At 45.6% G+C, this 20,004-nt stretch overlaps 1 protein-coding gene across 1 annotated transcript in view; it reads right to left on the minus strand.

Moving 5' to 3' along the window:
* The window catches only part of LOC111145094 (Rho GTPase activating protein 22), a 167,231-nt gene that overhangs the window by 90,082 nt on the left and 57,145 nt on the right, over positions 1-20,004 (minus strand). The gene's annotated exons all lie outside the window — the stretch shown is intronic.

The raw sequence follows: 20,004 nt of genomic DNA on the forward strand, positions 1-20,004 counted from the left end.
AAAAAAAAAAAAAAAGAAGTACTTGAAGGGGGAGCCTGGGTGACTCATCTTGTTAAGCATCTGACCCTTCATCTCAGGGTCTTGATCTCAGGGTCATGAGTTCAAGCCCCAGGTTGGGCTCCACACTGGGTGTGGAGCAAAAGACGTGTTTAAGGGATAAGTTATAGTATTCAATACTGATATTTGACAGGAAGAAAGACCACTTAGGCCTCCACCTTAAGAAAGTACATAAAGAAAAGCAAGTTAATACCCAAAGTAAAAGAAAGAAAAAATAAAGAGCAGAGTGGCTACAAATAAAATGGAAAATAGAAAAATAATAGAGAAAATCAATGAAACCCAAAGGTGGTTTTTTGAGGATATCAATACAATCGACAAGCTTTCAGTCAGACTAATCAGGAAAAAAAAGAGAGTACTAATATCAGGAATGAGAGAAATGACATCACTATAAAGTCTTCAGATATTAAAAGGAGAAGCTAGTATCAAGAACAACATTATGCTAGTAATTTGACAGCTTAGATAAAATGGACCAAAAAGACAGAAACTACTGTAGCTTAGTCAGGAAGAAATAGCTAAATAGCCCCTATCTTGTACAGAAATGGAATCTGCCCACAAAGAACACTCCAAGCTCAGACAGCTTCCTTAGTAAATTCTATCAACTATTTAAAGAAGAAGTAATACCAATACTACCCAAAATTTTCTCGAAAATTGAGAAAGAATGCCTACTTTCCAATGCTTTTCATGAGGCCATCTTTATCTTTATACATAACCAACCAAAGGCATTACAAGAAAAGGACACTACAGGTTAATAGCCCCTGAGAACATAGATGCAAAATTTCTCAGCAAGATTTTAGTAGATCAGATTGAACAATATATGAAAAAGGAAGATACATAACGAGCAACTGGAGTTTGTCCTGAGTATGCAAAGGTGGTCTAACATTCCAAAACCCATCAATGTAATTCACCATATTAATAGAGTAAAGATATGATCGTCTCAAAAGATGCAGAAAAAGTATTTGAAAAAATTGAACATCCATTCCTGATTAAAAATCTCAACAAGTTAGGGATTAAAACCAATTTCCTCAACCTGATAAGGGTATCTTTGAAAAACTAAAAGCTCATACCCCACTACAAGTTCTTCCCCTAAGACCAGGATCAAGACAATGATGCTTAAATTCTTACCACTTCTTTGAAATATTGTACTGGAGTCCTGGCTACTGTAATAATGCAAGAAAAAGAGAAATTATCCAGATTGGAAAGGAAGAAGTAAAAGTGCTTTCACAGACAACGTAATTTGTCCTTGTAGAAAATCTGGTCAAAACCTACAGAGAAAGCCTCTAGAACTGAAAAATGATTTGGCGAGGTGGCAGGGTACAGGAGAAATGCACAAAACTGAATCATATCTCTAGATACTAGCAACAAACAACTGGAAATTGAAACTCAAATCCATTTTTTAATTGCACCAACAAATAGGAAATCCTTAGCTAATATAGATAATATATAAATATGGCAAATATGATAATAGATAAATATGGCAAAAGGTGTTCAAGATCTATACACTGGAATCTGTAAATCATTTATGGGAGAAATGAAGGAGGCTCTAAATAAATGGAGAGATACACTGTGTTCATGGGCGATTATTCAGCTGTCAACTCCCCCCAGATCAGCCTCTAGATTTAATGCAAGAACCAGTCAAAATCCCAGAGGGATTTTGTAGAAATTGACCAGCTGATTCTAAAATTCACGAGGAAATATAAAAGGACCTACAGAAGCCAGACAATTTTGAAACAACAAAGTTGGAGGTCTAATACTGCCAGATTTCAAGACTTACTATAAAGTTATAGTAATCAAAACACTGTGATATTGGTGTTAAGACAGAAAAGTAGATTAATGAAACAATAAGAGGTGTGTGTGTGTGTGTGTGTGTGTATACACATAACTGATTTTTGACAAAGGCACAAAGGCAATCCAGTGGAGAAAGGATACTGTCTTCAGGAAACAGTGGTGGAACAAATCCATATTCATGTGCAAAAATAATGAACTTTGATCCACGGCTCACATCATGTCACATATGTTCAGATGAATCACAGGCCTACATGTAAAATCTAAGACTGAAACTTCGGATAGATGACCTTTATGACTTTGGATTAGGCAAAGGGTTCTGAGATTTAACATCAGAAGCACAATTTATAAAACAACTCGTTGGTAACGTGACTTGTTTCAATAAAAACCTGGTTCCTTAGAAGTTACTAAGAGAATGAAAATATGAATTATGAAAGAAACGAAATGAAAATGAGAAAATACGGGAACGAGAAAGTATTTGAAAATCACGCGTCTGATAAAGGACTTGTGCCCAGAATATATAAAGCATTCTCGAAACTTCATAATGAGGAAATAACCCAATTTAAAAATAGGCAAAGAGTTGAACTGGTACTTTACCATAGAAGATAGGGTGGCAGATTAGCTTATGAAAAGATCCTCCACATCCCTGGGCATTCTCATACACTTTTTTGATTGGATACTGATTTGATAAAGCCTTTTTGAAAGCAATATTGCAATTTCTAAAATAATGTTAAAATAAGAACACCCCTTCAACCTAGTGTTGAATTTTGAGGATCTGTTCCAAGGAAAGATAAATGCATAAGGATACATGTATGATGTCCATGGTAGCATTATTTTCCTAACAGAAAAAGTGGAAAACAACTTATTTGTCCATCAATGAGGGAGTGGTTCAATTATTTTGGGTACAGCCAGAATGAGGTAAATACAAAAGGCTTCTAAGTGGAATTGTTAAGCAAAAAAAAAAAAAAAAAACAAGAGTGCTAGAAAATAACTGTAGTAGGTTTCCTTCCCAACTGCTGTTACTCACCTCTCTCCAGAGCCCACAAGGTACTGAACATACAAAGAGGGCCCTGACAGTTTGCACTTTGGGACAGAGCGGTGAGGCTTCTTTATGGTTTGCCCAGAAGCATCGGCATCAAAATAAGGAAATTTAATAATAATTTTAAAAAGGCAGATCATTCACAGGGCACTGCCCACACCCCATGGCTTGTCGCCATCTTCCCACTGGCACTCCCCGACAGAAGGCTTCTCCACTTAACATGTCAAGGGTCAGGCCAGGATGCCCAGCATGACCTCAGCAGGAATGTCCACCTGTCATTCTCAGGAAAAGGACAGTGATCTTCCCTTCCTCGTCCTTTCTGCAAACATTAGAGCAGCAGGTCTCTCAACTTTCGTCGGACTCAAATCTGGTGGCGGCTACTCTCCAAGCCCTCTGACGGGAGTGCACCAGCCTCTGTCCAAACTCCCCATGCTCCCCAACCCCTCCCTGCCCCAGGCTGCTGCAGCTCTCTGGGCAAAATGAGCATCAGGGCAACAGCTCCCAGGGTACCTGATGGTCTGGCGGCCTGAGCTTGTTCTAGGGGACAGTAAGGGAAACAGTAGCAACCGTGACCAAGATTTCTGTCTCTCTCCATTTAGCTGTCTCACCCTCAGGACGTGCCCACGTAGTAAGAAGGCAAGCAATGATGACATTTTCAGTTTGGGGAGGGGTGGGAGAGTCAAGGACACTGTGCAGGTGTGTGCTGCAGAGAGATCTGGTTTCAGTCCTGATCCCACTGCTAATCAACAGGAAGCCTGTAAACAAGTTTGCTTCACCCAGCCTCAGTTTCCCTCTCTGTTCAATGGGGTTCTCGGGGAACCAAATGGGGCAGAGTGAACAGAGGGCCTGGAGTGGGGTGGGCTGCGGCAGACAGCCAGGACAGCAGCATAGTAGAGGTATCTTAGCGAGAGCTTAATGACTAGGGCTCTGGCACAGACAGGCGAGCCTCAGTTTCCTCCTCTGTGATGGGCTGTATTTTAAAGATTTCACTAGCTAACGTCTGGACTTCTCTGAGTTCAGAGCCTGTCCAAAGTAAGTGCTGTTGTGATTTGTGAATTATTTCATAGCCAAGGAGTAGAGTCTGCTTATGACCATTTTTCAGGAGTTAGAATATATATAAAGACTTAAAAATAATTTTAGGGGTTTATAATTATTGTGACATCGTCACTTCAGTGGAACTTGTGCCACTCCTGGGCTGAGCCCTGGGTTTCTTACCTGTAAAAATGAGGGTATTAACCTCTGTCCTTTGTGCCTGAGCTAGTGCTTTGTAAGCACTTAAGGCTGAATGAACAGGCATATTGTCATGATTATTATTGTAAAGACTATTTTGGCCATCATACCGTTTTTTTCTGGGAACAACCCTTCCCGTGATAATAACCATTGCTTATGCCCCCAAAATAAGGTCTGATGTAGATTCAGGAGTTCCGGGATGGTGCCAGCGAGTTCCTCCTTCACAGTTTGTGATGATAGCCCCGTGGGGACCTCCTGTAGGGTCTGGGATGCCTGCACTCCTCCCACTGGCCTGAGTTTTGAGGTTCGTGGTAGTCCTGAGAACTTCATACGCTAATTGAGCTCTCTCTCCAGCCTGATCAAAGGCTGGCTCTCTGGAAAGTCTTCATTTTTCACCCTGTCTAGAGAGAGACTGTCTGAAGAACCAACTTCTGAAATGCTCCTTAGCAAGGATGTGATAAGATTTTCCACCGGCAGCGTCTCGGAAAATGGTAGACACATTTCAAAAAGCAATCACTCAAGGTTCCTTATCTCCTGTAATTCTGATTGTAGCCTCAGATCAATCTTAAAAAGCCTTAGCCTCTGACACTCAACCAGGAACTGAACCACTCCGAATTTTAAACAACAGAGATCAGAACGAAGTTCAGTGCCAAGCAGGGAACATCCTCCCTTTCCTTATCACACAAGCCTGTAGCCATGGCTATTACTGTCCAAAATGCAGATATTAAGAAATGCAACCTGAAGTTGGAGACAGATTGCTTCTTGGCTGGGGCACTTTCCCTCCCTAGGGGTTAGAGATGAGTCACTTGCTTAGCTGATGTCTTTGCTAAGGACTTGCTCCTGAAGCTTCCCCCAGCAGATTCCAGAGTGTTGCTGCATTTGGTGGGCTCCACCTGCCCCCACACCCTGCTTTAGCCAGTCTCCCCGGGGAGCCTGTCAGTAAGTGTACCCTGAGGGACAGCACTGCATCCTCCAGCGGGAAGAAGGTGCTTGGGGCTGAGCACCAGCTCCCTGCACCTTCCTAGCTGACCACAGTCCCTGAATCCCTTACCAGTGGGGCTGCCCAGCCCAAGGCCTAAGGCCATGAAGATGGATCCAGATGGGATCTAAGGGTGAGCCTTGTGCCTGGGGCAGACTTGCAGCTCTAAGCATGGGGTCTGGGCGGAAACCCTAGGAATGCTTTGGCCTCATAGCTAACAGCAATCCCAAACCCCAAGGAAGTGTCCTTTGTGTGTGGGGGGTCAGGGGCGGTTGGGGGTGGTGGGTCCTCTTCCTGAGGTCCTGGTTTTCCCACTGTTAGTTAGTTCTGTGCCACTCCAGGTTCCTGGTCTACACTCCAGCCCAGATCATGTATCCCTGACCTGCACTGAGTCATTTCTGGGGCTATCCTTTTAGATGCCCCCATCTCCCTGGATCCCTAAGTCTTGTAGCAGGTGGTGGGGTTGAGGCTGTGCCCCAGATCCTCAGCTAACACCTTGCTCCACCCAGGGCCCTTGTCATCACTGTGGGGATCCTAAAGCCCGTGACCAAGTTCCTGGGAATGAAATGTGATGCCATGTTGGAAGGTGTCTGTGCAAAGCCAGTGCTCACGAGATTCAGCATCCTGGCCTTGCTGGGTCAGACCCACAGTGCCTGTGGATGTTGAGTAGTCTTTTAGGGATACGAGAGAATTAATGTTTGTGACCAGTGGACTAGAATGCTTATACAGGGGCTTTCCAGAACCTTCTAGTGGTGACGAAGCTCTGGTCAGTGGAACTGGGCGGGAGTGACCTCCAGCTTTCTCTCCTTCCCGCCCTGCTAGGTGAGCCTTGGAGGTCTTGAGAGACAGACGAGTTTGCCACCTGGTCCACAGCGAAAGAAAAATGTTTTATTGTGTTTAGGTGCTGGGATTTCAGGACCAATGAGCATTGTTTATTGTAACTAATTAGAAGTTATTTTGAGAAATTAAATTTAGGTAATTTTATGCCAAACTGCTCACTCGGTCACACACACAAAAAGGTTTAGAAGCATGGTACTATTTAAAAAGTGTATTTTTATGAAAGTAAAGCTGTTTAATTCATAAAGATTATTCTCCTGCTCCTCTGATTGGATGTTGGGAGGGAAAGGTAATGAGAGGTGCAGCCCATCTACTTGTGATGTGGTCTCAGGAAGTGTGGGGGAGCTGCCTCACTCTGGTGCTCAGAAGCACTGGGTGGGACCTGGAAGAAGGTCTGGGTTCTGGCCTTGAGCTGTAATGGCCATGTAGTAGCCCCTTCCTGCCTGACTTGTTTGGACTGGAGCACTGGCAGGAAGCAGCAAGGCTGTAGATCCCTGTGAGGGGGGGGGGGTCATGTCCCCACCCCCCCACCCCTCCCGCCGCCCAGTTCCTGGCAAATGCCCAGCCCGTGTAGGATCTCCCCTGGATAGAACATGAAAATTACCCCTCTTCCTCCTTGGCTCACTGGACCCCATGGTAGGCCTGGTTTTCCAGGTGGAGGGGTTAAGGGAGAAACAGAGAAGTCCGATCTGTCGGGAGCCCAGGGCACTTGCTGTCACAGTAGAGGGCCAAGGCATTCATACAGGAACCAGCCACCAGCTGCACGAGCTCTGAGTTTCCTAAGGGGAGGGAGGGGGTTCTCCACTGGTCACCCATCTCTTTCCAGTGTTTTGTCCGACCCAGGACTTGGGTGGGTGTTGGTGTAGATTTCTGTCCCACCTCAGTGCTCACCCTGCTCTTAGCTCTTTGGAGCCTGCCTGGCAGGTTTGAAAAAGCCTCCGCTCTTCCCTCAGAACTGGAAGCCTGGTGGTTGGAGGGGTGGGGACACAGGGCCTCTCTACAGCCCGGGTCTATGGCATTGAACCCTAAGCATGCTTTTCCGTGCAGTTGTCCCTGCCAGGTTTCCAGCCTTCCATCCCCATGATAAACAGGCTGTCCCAGAGGCTGACCCTCCCTGCTCAGCCTGGCCCATGCTTCAAAGCACGCTTCCTCAGGAGTTTGTTTCTGCTGGGAAATGGCACTATTGGTGAGTGCTGAGGCTGGATCCAGGGGCCCGTCTTGAATGGGAGGGCCACTCCCTTGGCTGGACACGGTTTGGTTCTGTCTAACTGCTCTCGAGGCCCTGCAGCTAGTGCTGTGCTCAGGGGGACATGGTGTCTCTGCGAGCAGCCACTGTCCTGTGCACTTGGAAGCAGCTTAGTCTGAGAAACATGGCAGAGATTCCTGTGCATGGACTTGTGCCCGGCAGCCCTGTGGAGGTGACCGCCGCCAAAGGGTCCAGGCTGTGTTTGCTGAGAAAGACATACCTCATCCTGATCTTCTCAAAAGCTACTGTTCAGAATGTCATTCTCAATGGGGAAAACCCTAGAGATTTCCCCCTATGGTCAGGAGCATGACAGGGATGTCCTCTCTCCCCGCTGTTGTTCAACATAGTACTAGAAGTCCCAGCCTCAGCAATCAGACAACAAAAACAAATAAAGGGCATTCAAATTGGCAAAGAAGTCAAACTCTCTCTCTCAGATGACATGATACTTTATGTGGAAAGCCCAAAAGGATCCACCCCAAAATTGCTAGAACTCATACAGGAATTCAGCAACATGGCAGGATACAAATTTAAATGCACAGAAATCAGTTGCATTTCTATGCAACAATGAGACAGAAGAAAGAGAAATTAAGGAACTGATCCCATTTACAATTGCACCAAAACCATGAGATACTGAGGATTAAACCTAACCAAAGAGGTAAAGGATCTGTACTCTGAAAACTACAGAACACTCATGAAAGAAAGTGAGGAAGACACAAAGAAATGGGAAAACATTCCAAGCTCATAGACTGGAAGAACAACTAGTGTTAATGCCACCCAGTGTTATGCTACTCAGAGAAATCTACACATTCAATGCAATTCCTATCAAAATACCACCAACTTTTTTCACAGAGCTGGAACAAATAATCCTAAAATTTATGTGGAAACAGAAAAGACACTGAATAGGCAAAGGAATGTTGAAAAAGAAAACCAAAGCTGGTGGCATCACAATTCTGGACTTTAAGCTCTATTACAAAGCTGTCATCATCAAGACAGTATGGTACTGGTACAAAAACAGACACATAGATCAATGGAACAGAATAGAGAACCCAGAAGTGGACCCTCAACTCTATGGTCAACTAATCTTTGACAAAGCAGGAAAGAATGTCCAATGGAAAAAGCAGAGTTTCTTTAACAAATGGTGTTGGGAAAATTGGACAGCCACCTGCAGAAGAATGAAACTGGACCATTCTCTTACACCATACACAAAGAAACTCAAAAGTGTTGAAAGACCTAAATGTGAGACAGGAAACCATCAAAATCCTAGAGGAGAACACAGGCAGCAACCTCTGTGGTCTCGGCCGCAGCAACTTCTCTCTAGACGTGTCTCCAGTGGCAAGGGAAACAAGAGCAAAAATTGAGCTATTGGGGCTTCATCAAGATAAAAATCTTTTATACAGCAAAGGAAACAGTCAACAAAACCAAAAGGCAACCTACGGAACAGGAGAAGATACTTACAAATATCTAATCTGATAAAGGGCTAGTATCTAAGATCTATAAAGAACTTATCAAACTCAACACCCAAAAACCAAAAAAATTCCAGTCCAGAAATGGGCAGAAGACATGAACAGACATTTCTCCAAAGAAGACATCCAAATGGACAATAGACACATGAAAAAATGTGCCACATCAGTTGACATCAGGGAAATACAAATCAAAACCGCAATGAAATACCACCTCACACCCATCAGAATAGCTAAAATTAACAAGTCAGGAAACAAGAGATGTTGATGAGGATGCAGAGAAAGGGGAACCCTCTTACACTGTTGGTAGGAATGAAAGCTGGTCAGCCACTCTGGAAAACAGCATGGAGGTTCCTTAAGAAGCTAAAAATAAAACTAACCTATGACCCAGCAATTGCACTACTATGATACAGATGTAGTGATCTGAAGAGGCACCTGAACCCCAATGTTTATAGCAGCAATGTCCACAAGATCCAAACTATGGAAAGAGCCCAGATGTCCATTGATGGATGAATGGAAAATTAGATGTGGTATATATATATACAATGGAATACTACTCAGCCATCAGAAAGGATGAAATCTTACATTGATGTGGATGGAACTGGAGGGTTTTATGCTGAGCAGAATAAGTCAATCAGAGAATAACAATTATCTTATGGCTTCATTTGTATGAGGAGCATAAGAAACAGTGAAGAGGATCATAAGGGAAGGGAGGGAAAGATGGAATGGGAAGAAATCAGAGAGGGAGACAAACCATGAGAGACTGAACTATGGGAAAGAAACTGAAGGTTGCTGGAGGGGAGGGGATGGGAAGATGGGGTAACTGGGTGATGAGCATTAAGAAGGGCACGTTATGTGATGAGCACTGGGTGTTATATGCAACTGATGAGTTACTGAACGCTACATCTGAAATGAATGGTATACTTTATGTTGGCTAATTGAATTTAAATAAAAAAGAAAAGAAAAGGAAAAGAAAAGCTGCTGGTCATTCTGGGAATGCTTCCTTCATCCTCAGGGACCCCCAGCAAGGAAGCAGTCCTACACAGACCCTCCCAATCTACCCCATTTTTCTCAGCAGTCTACTAATGTATTAAGAAGCTAGAATGCCCCAAGTATAATTAAAACTAAGTTATTCTGGTCTAAACAATGAAAAAAAATATTTTTGATGCTGCCTCAATGTTGTTTGATTTGTTTTTCTGCCTAGTAATAGACAAAACTAGCAATTTACCAATCAGTCTTGCAGCTATTACTGAAAATTAACCGGGTTCAATTGAAAGCCAAAGGATTGATGATAAGTGGGAGACACTTAAGTCCTGGAGGCTAATATCCATGGTGACTTAAATGAGCAGACCCTGAGAGAAGCTCATTACATTTGCATCAACAATCAGGCCACATCCAAGGAAACACAGACGTCATCTGGAGAAGGCGAAGATCTGTTTTGCAGGCAGGGACACTCTGGGTGCAAAAGAATTTGGAGGCAGCCAGACACTTGTCTCTTGCTGTTTATGTATCTTTGGGTGTGTCCTCAGGCCTCTTAGTATCTTGGTTTTCTTTTCCCAGAACAGTGGCAAATATATATAGCCCTATAATGATTAGTAGTAGGTACCCACAGGTTTCGCTGGTCTCCTTATTCTGGGGGCCCGCTTCAAAAACCACTGCTGTACAGGGCAAGATATGCTTTAAAACAGACATTTTGGGATGATTCCTTCAATCTTATATTTTTCCTTCCCATGCCAGATGCAGGAAAAAATGTGTTTGAACTAAATATTGTTTAAAAACAAGTTAGCTGCTGTTACCAATTTGAATTTACGAAATACGTTTCTAGTTGATTTAAAATAACTGACTAGAATTTTCCTTTTGATCTGTTTAACAGTGGGGAGTTATATTTCTCAAACAGCTTCAAAAATACAAAGACTCCTTTCAAAAAAAAGCCACAAATTCTGATGTTTGATCCTAAGTAAATGACTTTCTCTTTCTATAAGACTCCAGTGAGTAATTCTTTGTGAAAGAAGAATTCCAAGTTGTCCCTAAGGACATTTGACCCAAGAAAACATTTATTGTTTAGTTCTTCTTCTCCAGCACTAAATGGGAATGTTACCATCAGTCCCCAGTTAGCTCACGGCAGCCTTGAACGCCCCATGGACACCTGCTCAGGAGCTCTCGTGTTAACCTGAGGCAGCGAGCTGGGCTTTCATGGCATTTCAGCGCCTTTCCATCACACTCGTGGGTTCCTTCTGAGCGCGGCGAGATCACTGGGATTCACTGTGGCAAGATCTATGGTAGCATAGGGAAGTCATTAGTCACTTGCTCTTCTGTGCATAGAGATTTGCAGGTGGAAGGTAGGAAGCAGGAAGAGAAGTGAGGCTCTCTGGAAGTTCTCAGGAAGTCAGCAGCAAGTTCACTGAGCCAAAGGTGACCAGCTGGAGACACCAGCTGCAAAGGTCCCATGGGATTAAGGTCTGTATCCATCAGCACTCTTGCCGCCAACCGTGTCTCCATGAAGATGTTGGCCAGGGCCACAGTTAGAGTCCTTTACCAAATGGCCACCCAAGACCAAGAGTGGTGCCAACAGCAGGAACTCTGGGTCAGACACTTGGAGCTTGGCTGCTTCTTCAGCCTTGTGTTCTACTCATCTGGGATGGAACTTCGGCAAACCACTATGGTTTGGCTGACTTTCACTGTTGTGCCTCCATTCCTCTTTGCCTCTGACCTTTTGGCTTTGAGAGTTGAAAGGGCACTTGGAGATCATCTCTGGCCAACCTCCCACTCGTTGACCAACTCTCTTCAAAGCCAAGTGGCGGTCTGGCCTCAGCTTGCACAGCACCAGGGACCAGAGCTCAGCCCTGGCCAGCAGACCACTCCACTAGCAGAGGGTTCTTTCCATATGGGGGGTACATGGTGGTCTTTGTCCTGGCTACAGCTTCTGGAGGTTCACTGAATATAGTCTTGTTCACATGAGGTACCCGGCCCGAACTAGTGCCCTTCCCAGGATTTGTCTTCTCCAGATGATTTATTCAGATTATCCCTCATGTGGAGGGGCATTCAGATCCCTCCCCATCCTGGCTGTCCTGCTGCGCTGAAAGTGTGGTGCCTTGAGGGGCTGTCATGTGGCAATTGTGACCTGGTCTGCCCATGGCAGAGCTTAATGGGTTTTCCCACTCCTCGTTCTAATTTCCGTGCCTCTCAATACAACCCACGGTTCCCAGTTCTTCTGGCAACCATGGCTCACTATCAGTCTGTACTGAGCTTCGAAGGTAATTTAAACTCTTAACTCTGCCTCATGCAGCCTGTTCTTAATCTAGGTCTCTCTAATCTGAGAAATTAAGTGATCTTTTGAACTAAAGAGAGGACTTCATATTTTATCTTAACAATTTCCCATGAAACCAGCCCGGCAAAGTTATCTTGCGCCTCAGTGCTGTTTTCCGCCATTGTGGCGCCTCCCACCTCTGCAAACTCAAGGGGTATGTCTTTGGTTTGTCAGTGTCCTCAGAAACGCGCCTCAGCATAATGACGAAGACAGTGGGCTCCGCAGTCAGATTGTGCGGTTTAGATCTTGGTGCCGTGCTGTCTAGCTTTATGCGATCTTAGTCAGTCACTTCACTTCTCCATGTCTCAGTTTCCTTCTCTGGGAAGTGGGGATAAGGATCATTCCTCATTGTTTCAGTCAATGATTGCTACAGAGCAAACCATCCCCCAAATTAAGGGGCTTAAAAAACTGACATTTTTAAAAAAAATTATTATTTCTCATGATTCTGTGGCCTGGAATGCTTGGTAGTGGCCTGGCAGTCCGGCTCCCTGGCACAGTCCACAGCCACTCCCTCAGCTACCTGCAGTTGGTGGCTGGGATGGGCTGGAAGGTTCCACAGAGGCCTGACTCGTCTGTCTGAGCCATGGGGTTTCCATCCTCCGTGCATTTCCTCACCATTGTGTGGCCCACTCAAGCAGCTTCACAGCTTCCCAGAGCAAAAGCAGAAACTGCCTGGAGCCTCAGGGGCCAAACCTGGAATTTGCCCAGCATTACTCAGTCTCATCAGGGATGGGGGGCGGTAAGCAGATTCCAGTTCCTGTTGGGAGATGCAGTGGCTCTCAGGGAGCATGGGAATGGGTGGTGGCCCTCTTTGGAGTCGATCTCATCACATACCTTGTACAGTTGCTATGAGCATGACAGCAAGGAAGCTCTTAGAACCATACCTGGTTCATAAGGCATATAAATGTTTGCTTTTATATAGATTCAAAACCAGAAGGTAAGAGTCAAGATCAGGGCTGTGGGCCAAGCCATGGGACTCTTCTTCCTTGACTGAGCTGGGTGGCTTGCTAAGCCTTCACTGGGTACAGGTCCACCCAGAAGAGAAGACCACTGCTGGGGGTTGCGTACAGGTTGAATCTCAGTCTCGGGGCAGCCCTATAAGGTAGGCGTGGCTATTCTCATCTCACACCGAGGAATGAGGAACAGAGGCTCAGAGAGGGAATTCTCTTCTCTGGTTACTCACTAGAAGAAAGCAGTGAAGCCAAACTCCAAAAATCTGTCCTTTTGTATCATGTGGGATTCTGTAAAATGGCTTGCTGGGGTCCAGACACCAGGTACCCATCGCAGTCCTGACACCCACTGGCCTGGACTCCTAATTGAAGAAGGCAGTGTGGGCCACGGGTAAGCTTGCTCTTGGGGAGCCTTGCTGATTCGGGTGGTCCTCACTCTCTGAATCTGTCCACGGCTTTTCACACTTCATTTTAGAAGCCTTCTCAATGCTTCTTGGAGCTTTTCTGTTTTAGATCCCACTTGAAGGACTGGAAAAATCTCATCGCTCAGAGGTTGAGCAGCACTGACACCACAGTTTCCATTGTCCGACCCTTAGTGCAGCCAGGACCCAGAACACCACACCAAAAGTGGGAGCAAGGATGGTCTCAGTCATCTCCCCACATCTGCAGCTAGTGGCTGGTATAAATGGGATTTCAACCCAGGCTCTCTGATTCCCAACATGGAAAGTTAGAGTACACAAGCTTCCACTAGACTGTTCAGAGCATCATTTTCTCCATCTGTATGATGGAAATGAATTGTACCCGCCCTGGTAAGGTTGCTGAGAGGCTTGAAGGAAATCATGAATGTTTATTCAACAAGTGTTTACTGAGCTTCTACTTTGTGTCAGGCACTCTTTTGGACACCGAGAACCAGATCAAAACAAAACAGACACTATCCTGACCTTGATAGCTTACGTTCTAATAGGGGAAGGCAGTCCTATAAGCTCCTTGCCAACCGTCAGGCATTTTCCAAAAACAATGAAATATTTTCCTGCTGAGGATCCAACAGAAGGCTGGTGCAGAATTCACTCATTCATTCAATCCAATCCTTCCTTCCTTCCTTCCTTTCTCCCTCCCTCCCTCCCTCCCTCCCTCTCTTCCTCCCTTCCTTCTTTTATTCATTTAAGCATCACATATTACCAAGCATCCATTATGTGCTTGGACCTGGGATGGATGGTGGGAAAAGAGAAGGATGAGATCAACAGAGGCCTCACCCCCAACCCTGAATGAAGTTGCCAGTTCAGAATGGAGAACAGACATTCAGCTGAGCAAGTGTCATAAAACAGCAGCAATGCACCCACAGCAATCATCCTCATCCCCATCTTTGGCTGAGCTGAGAACAGCTGACAACCTATGAAGGATACTCCGTTAGTGTGCACCAAACCAACTCCAGCTCAGTCGGAGTTACAAGGTCTAGACGTGAAGGAGTGTTTGACGCACGGGCTGCCCCGTGACTTGCTGTGACCACAGGATGGGCTGTGACCAGCCTGACAGCGCTTTGATTATGACCCCAGACAGGGCTGTGATGAGGGCCATGGTGGGTAGAGTCTGACATAGGCGATGCTGAGAGGTTCTTCGGGCAGACATTAAGCAGCCCGGCAAAGAGCTGCTCCCTAGCCGACCCGCTGTGCATTTGTGACTTAGGCGCTACGGTAGCCTACCCGTTAACCTAGGCTGATGCCAGCCCCCCACTTGTCTCATCTGAAAAATCCAGGCACCTTCTCCAGGGGCAAGGACCCAGGGACCGGCTCATGACGGTGCCGCTTTCCCTGGGATGTACATGTTTGGTACACAGTGGCAGAGGGTAGGGATGACCGGATGCAGGCAGGCACATTCTCTGTGACCTTCAGGCTCTAGGGTCAGATGGCCTCTCCTTGCTCCCCAGAGGTTTCTTCTTTAAGATTTCTGGCTTCTGACTGTCCTGGGTTAATGTTCCCTCTTAGAAGTACATCTGCTTTCCCATCCATTTTGTCTTTCCTTCTCCCAATTCCAAGCTTTTATTTGAAATTAAATCAAACTTTAAATCAATCTCGTCTCCCAAGGCTGAGCTTTCCATCACTTGCACTTCTGGGGGAAAAAAAAAAACAACCAAACCCAGCCTGTTCTCCAGGTGATTTTTAAAAAGCCTGCAGCTACATCAGCCGCCCAGGGCATAGATCGGAAACTCTTCCACCAGAGGCTGTGGGTGCCACCTGCCACACTTTCTCCTTGCAGCCGCCAAGCCTCCGCACCCCCTTGCTCCAGGCACCATGGTTTTCTGTACCACGCTGGAGGTCAGGATGAGTGCTGCCTCTAAATGGTCTTTCTGCCTCTAGCTTGGTCCCCTCCCAACCTTGCCTGTGCAGGGTTGGATGACTTCCCTCTCAGAGCTCTGAGGGCCAAATCTGAGCCCCCAAACCTTCAGAGCCCCCTAACGCCATTGGCAGAATAAGGACCCAGGCTCCTGGACGTGGCACTCAAGCCCCTCCACATCCAGCTTCTGGTATCCTGTCCATGGCTTGTGTTCCTGTCAATACAATGAGCCTCACACTTGGTCTTCACAGACTCTGGGCTCCCTCCTTGGGCATGAGCTGCCAGACACAGAGGCCCCCCAGGTTCACTTTAAATGCATTTTCTGAGCACCTCCAATGTGCCAGGGCCAGCTCTGTGAGGCCAGCTGGGCTCGGCAGCTCTGTCTAAAAGAGGGAGCCCTTTGGTCCCTTCGCTTATCCCCCTTCTGGGGCTGTGTCCTTGTCACATTCCCTCTCTGGCTTGGGTTTTTCGATTTTTTCTTTTCTTGTTTAAATTAAAAATATCTTAAGATATGGATTTATTTTATTTATTTATTTTTTAAAGATCTTATTTGTTTGTTTATTTAACAGAGAGAGACACAGTGAGAGAGGGAACACAAGCAGGCGGAGTGGGAGAGGGAGAAGCAGACTTCCTGCCGAGCTGGGAGCCCCATAGGAGGCTCCATCCCAGGATCCTGGGATCATGACCTGAGCCGAATGCAGACACTTAACGGCTGAGCCACCCAGGTGCCCCTAAGATATGCATTTAAATGAATATAGTCTCACTGTAAGAAATGAAAAGAAGACAGATAAGTCTCAGGTGTCTAGGTCACCACCTCACTCTCCAAGCCCTCCCTGTAGCTCGTATTCTGAAATCTCCCCAAATAAATTATTTCAGTTTTATTTCACTCGCTTTTCCAGTTAAGGTCATATCTCAACACAACTGAACAATCACACAGTGCCACAAGGCAGGGTGGATGACAGTAATTCTTTCCCCTTCTACAGGGTCTGGATCTCAGCCACAGAGAGGGAGGGCGGACAGGCTTGACATGAGGCTGTTCAGGAGATCACTGATCCTGTTGCTTTTTAAGCCAAACTTCCACCACTTCTCCTGTTTTTGGCTCCTGTTTTGCCCTCATTTCCGGAGATAACTGGTCTTGCCAATTCCTGAGCCTGCGGTGGGAAGTGAGGGGTGCTGCTTTGCGAACCAGACAGATTTTTGTGCTCTCCTAGTGCTGGCTTGGAATTGAGCTCTCTGGGGTCTGCTGAGTCAGCTAACTCTTGCCCATCTGTTTTCTAGCCTCCAGAATGCTGGGGCGGTGGCTGTCTCTTGTCCCTTCCACCTAGCCCTGTTCACACCTGCCAGCACTCTTTACTAGAGTTGTGGGATTTTAAAAAGTCTCTTTAACTAGAAGTTTGCATTCAACTTTTGATTTCTTAATTAATTTTGGAGGTATTATGAAGTGTGTGTTTTTAAAAATTTATTTCAGAGAGGGAGAGAAAACATGCGCACACATGGGAGGGCAGAGAGAGGGAGAGAGAATCTCAAGCAGACTCCCCTCTGAGCACAGAGCCCAAAGCAGGGCTCGATCTCATGACCCCGAGATCATGACTTGAGTCAAAATCAAGAGTTGGATGCTTAACTATCTGAGCCACCCAGGCACCCCAAGAAGTATATATTTTATTTCCACATGTCTAGAACTTCTCTCTCTCACACACACACCCTCATCACTATCATTTTGCTTTTAATTTAGAAATCTTTCTTTCGCACTATAGTCAGTGAATATGTCTCTATAATTTCACTTTTTGAAAAAAATGGAAAACAATGAGTATTTTTTCTTTGTTTATATGTCCTTCAAGGTTAAGAGCATGAATGTTTGCAGCTGCTCTATTTTCTTGTTATTGTGTTATTATGAAATATTTCTCTTTGTTCCCTTTTGTTCTTATCACCTTGAATTCTGTTATTTCTGATATTGATGTTGCTAAATCTGTTCTCTTCTTGCTTGCATTTGCTGGCTTATCCTTTCTCCATTGTTTTGTTTTTTAACCTTTCTGTTTTTTGTTCTTTTTTTTTTTTAAAAGAATTCCTTTTTTTTTTTTTAATTTTATTTATTTATTTGTCAGAGAGAGAGAGAGACCACAAGTAGGCCGAGAGGCAGGCAGAGGCAGAGGGAGAAGCAGGTTCCCTGCCGAGCAAGGAGCCCGATGTGGGACTCGATCCCAGGACGCTGGGATCATGACCTGAGCCGAAGGCAGCCGCTTAACCAACTGAGCCACCCAGGCGTCCCATGTTTTTTGTTCTTTTTTAAAGCCAATCTTCTACTGTCTTTTAAGATGCATATTTAAGGTGCATATGACTAAGTCCCAAGTGTTATGATGACAGCAATGGGAGTACCTATTCCCTGCTATCACATTTGCTTATTTTTCTCTTTTCTACTTACCTTTCCTTCTTGTTTTTTTTTCCTTCCTCCCATTTTCTGTCCACTTGTTGAACTGGCCACATTTAATTTGTTGCATTCTTTTCCCATCTTATGTTTTGATGGTATACTTTTCATTTCTATCTATTCCATTTCTGTTCTAAACCAAGAGACCCACAAGTGCAGGACCCAGATGTCAGATCGCTAGACTAAAAGGGAGTCCTCAAACTGCAGAAATGCACCAGGCTGCTCAACAAAGAGTGTGGCCGGAGGTTCCATGGCTTAAGAAACATTTCCAGCCGAAGCGAAAACCACGAAGATGCAAAAACCTGGAATCTTCTCTTAGGGAAACCACAGGTCTGTCTGCTGACGGGCAGTGGGAGAAGCAGTAGGGACAGGGGCACACTTCTGGGTTCTGTTCCAAAATGTCTGACCTTGTATGGCTGCTTTGCTTCCATCTCTAATTTTCCCATCTCCACACTTGTATGTCCTTGGCTGGCCCTCCTGCTAGTGAGAAGGGGAGAGGGGAAGTATTAGGGCTTTGAGAGAGAATAAGAATATCCAAGAGTTATCCTCAGGTGTTACGTGCTCTGGGCAGCATCAAGGGGAGCTGGACGCCCCTGCTCTCCATAATTCCGTCTGCTAGACAGATGACAGGCTATCTGTCAGGAGGGTGCTTACTGCCTGGGCCTTTCTGTCACTGTAAACAGTGAGCAGGGCACATTTTTCCAGGAACCAGATATTGAGAATTAGTCCATTACATGTCGTTCATGCAATTAAGGGGAAATGTGTGGGCTATTTTGCCAGCAGCCATGTGGGTTTCAGATCATACTGTAGAAGCTAAATGAGTCCAATTTAACCAATGGTCTTCTTGAGATGGGGAATTGTGCAACAGGGCTGCCATCAGGCTTTGTGGGGGAGGGGGAATTATGGGAAGGACTCATGTCCCAGGAGGATTTGGGAGTGTCAGCCAGGCCCAGAGAGACTAAAACAGGGGCGCTGGGCGTGACACTGGCATCTGTTGGGAGACACTGCATCCTTTTGGAAATGAAGAGCTCCTTGGCAATGAATGCCCTGGTTTAGTTTGGATTGGGCCCCATGCTCCTTCTGTGCCCAGGCTGATGACTGGGGATGTGGACGCCACCATTTTGTTAGCTGTCTCCACCAGAAGCCACTGAAGTCTGGAAAAGATGGCAGGTGAGGGAGAGGAGTGTCCAGCTTAGGAAATCCAGGAGACACAGCTTCCTCATGGAGCTGTAGCTGATGGGCGAGGGCCACCTCAGGCTCGCCATGAGGAATGTGCAGGGAAGCCTGCGGCAGGGGTCCACACGTGGCCTGGGCCACCTCCATGTGTTTCTTTTGTCCACTGGGCTTGCCCGGCGTCAACACACAGTTCTCCCAGGAGATGGTGCCATGGGCTGGGCCAGGACAGGATGACAGTAGGGGCCACAAATAGGGCCCCAAGAGAGTTGGGGACCCTGGCAACTCTCCCAGTCATCAGAGTAACATGTCACTAACAGGTCAGCTAGGAAAGCTAGGAGATCATTGAAGGGCCAAGGCTGGTCTTCAACATAAGAATTAAAGGCCAGAAGGAAAATGGGGGTGGGCAAGCCAGAAGTATGGTGCCCAATCTGGGGAGTGGGCTCAGAGGTAGGGCTGGGGAGGTGGGGAGAAAGACAAAGGCAGGGCTGAGGAAGCATGAGGGCACATACTCATGTACTAGGACTTGCAATCAGATATGTATATGTTCTACAATCTGACCCTTAGCACATTTCTGTGACGTAGGGAATAATGTGGGAATAACGTCTCCATTTAGCAGGGATAAAACCAAAAATAAAACAAAAGTAAGCAACTTGTCAGAAGTCATAAAGCTATCGTGCCAGACCTAATTCAGATCAAATGCAGTCCTGCCTGACTCCAAAGTTTCTATTTCTTCTACTTGACCTCTCTGGGGTCATTGCCCTTTTTTAGGAAACCGGGGAGACTGGACAAGATCAGGGATTCCTAAGATTTAGTTCAGATCCAGCTTCATGATTTGTGTCCTACCCACTTCTCCTCTGTACTAGTATTCATGGAAAAGTTTCCCTTAACCAAGATCACACTTGTTATTTATTTATTTTTGATTGTGGTTAAAATCTACATAACATAGAACTTACTGTTTTAGCCGTTTTTAAGTGTATAATCCAGGGGCACTAAGTATCATCACCTTGCTGTGCAAAACTTTTTGATTTTTTAAAATTAATTAATTAATTAATTTTAGAGAGCAAGAGGCAGAGAGCTTGCAAGCATGGCGGGGGGCAGAAGGAGAGAAAGAATCTTGAAGCAGATTCCCTGCTGAGCCTGAAGCCTGACATGGGGCTTGATCCCATGGCCTTGAGATCATGACCTGAC

This window comes from Enhydra lutris, unplaced genomic scaffold (genome assembly GCF_002288905.1).
Source record: "Enhydra lutris kenyoni isolate GAN:26980312 unplaced genomic scaffold, ASM228890v2 scaffoldscaffold12, whole genome shotgun sequence".
Taxonomy (NCBI): domain Eukaryota; kingdom Metazoa; phylum Chordata; class Mammalia; order Carnivora; family Mustelidae; genus Enhydra; species Enhydra lutris.